We start from the raw sequence: 2,007 nt of genomic DNA, 5'->3' as shown, positions 1-2,007 counted from the left end.
CTTCTAATTTAAATTAATGTTTGAAGTACCACCAATGGGTGGTTCCTTCCCAAGATTTTCAAGTGTATATGAAACATACTACATATTTACCTATTGTATAATTTTGTACAGTTGTAAATTACATTAAATAAATAATTAAAAAAAAAAATATTTGTACTAAATCAAAACAATTCAGACTGACTCAGCTATCAAAGTGTCGTAAAAGATTTTTTAGGAGTAAAACAAAGTAATATTCGTTTTTAACACCTCAAGAAACCCTTAAATACGAATTTTCGAAAAAATCGGAAAATAAAAATTTTTGGCCCAAAATCAATAAAACCATCAATCTACACCAATCATTTTTTTTTCGTATCGAAGAAAACCTCATTAGTAATTTGATGAAAAAAAAAATTATTTTTATCGATAAGAGTACTTTCTTCAAGAATTGAAGTTTCCCTCAGCAAAATTCCTGCTCATCGCTCCTCTTCTTTCAGTCCTTGGCCCACAATATACTCTCAGCCTCATCTCTCCACCCGACACGAAGATTTCTCCTCCTCCTACCCTCAGCCTACCACTCAAATGCCGTTCACTATCCATAACTTTTAACCTGGTCATACAACTTCCATCTTACTTCTACCATTACCTCCAGTGCCATCTTTCTTACTTCCATCTTTTCTCTGATAGTATCATTTCTGACTCGCTTCGTCCTTAATAATCTATTCGATCTCCTCCAAATATCCATCTCCACAGCTAGGACTCTTTTACTTTTTGGTTTTTAGAGCGGCCAGATTCCACAGCTAGAGTGGTTGAGCATTACGCTTTACACCGGGGCCTTATATATTAATTTATTCACCTTCGTATAAATGTTTCCGGTCCAAACCACTGAATTTATCATAGCAAAAACGTTGCATCTGTTTATCAATATTTTTCTGATTTCCCTGATCGCTCTTTCATTACTGTCGAGCGTTGACACAAGGTAGCACAAATGGTGTACCCTACTAAGCTTTGCCAAAACTGATGCAATCAACTCATTGTTCTCTGCCGACACATATTCAAGCTCCATTGTTCATAATATTCGGTTAATTTTCTAGACATATTACCGACATTAAATTCATCCTACGCTGTTATCACTTGGTCAATAAATAACAGATGTCACAAGTGTTTGTCTTTCATTAGAATGCCCATTTGCCTCATTTCTGTCCCCAATCCCTTAAACAATTATCGAAATATATTTTAAATAAGATAGGGAAATGTAGCATCCCTCAAGAAAGTCTTTACTATTTCTGAATTCTTCTGACATCAAGAAGCTAATTTTTACTCTGTGTCTACTATTTAGAAACAAAAAAGTTGAATTTTAAAATAAACTACTGATAAAAGCAAATGTTAATTAAAAAATTTAAACTTTAAATATGAAATTAAAACTAAGAAGAATAGTTGTTTTTTTAATGAAAGAGTTGCAATTGCAATATCTAATTCTTGATCTGCTGCCTAGTAATTGGTCCTTGAATATAAAAAAGGTTCAATTTCAGTTTTATAAACTTTCGACAGTACTTAATGTATGAACCATATTCAGGAACCAATTCAATAATCTATATATACCCCGATCAGTATGAGGGAAGGTGTTCAACGAAGCGTTTTGTGTAATACACCTGATAGTGGGTCAGGGACAAGGTTGCGGAGAGAGTTGATTCTTTAACCCAACTAATTGACATTTACATCGAAAGGTCCCTCCTCTAAAAAGTTTCCAACTTTATTAATATTTTTTCAATGAGTTGAAAATAAGTTTTATAATGATTTATATATATAATCTATAATGTATACAAATATAAATATATATATTGGCCGTATTTGACTTGCTGCCGTATTTTTCATGCTCCATCTTCAGTAGCCCCGAGGTTTTGGTTTTCCATATGATTTTTCGTTGTTTATCATTAATGATTTCGTCAATTTCTTCCATCTCGGTTGGTCTTTCCATAGTTGAGTCTTCATCTTCGGATGTCTCTTCTCTGTTTTCTGATTCTTCTGTGC

This window comes from Halyomorpha halys, unplaced genomic scaffold (assembly GCF_000696795.3).
Source record: "Halyomorpha halys isolate HHAL.00 unplaced genomic scaffold, Hhal_1.1 Scaffold1847.1, whole genome shotgun sequence".
In the NCBI taxonomy this organism is placed as follows: domain Eukaryota; kingdom Metazoa; phylum Arthropoda; class Insecta; order Hemiptera; family Pentatomidae; genus Halyomorpha; species Halyomorpha halys.
The sequence above is the reverse complement of the archived record's forward strand: the minus strand, read 5'-3'. Positions refer to the sequence as shown.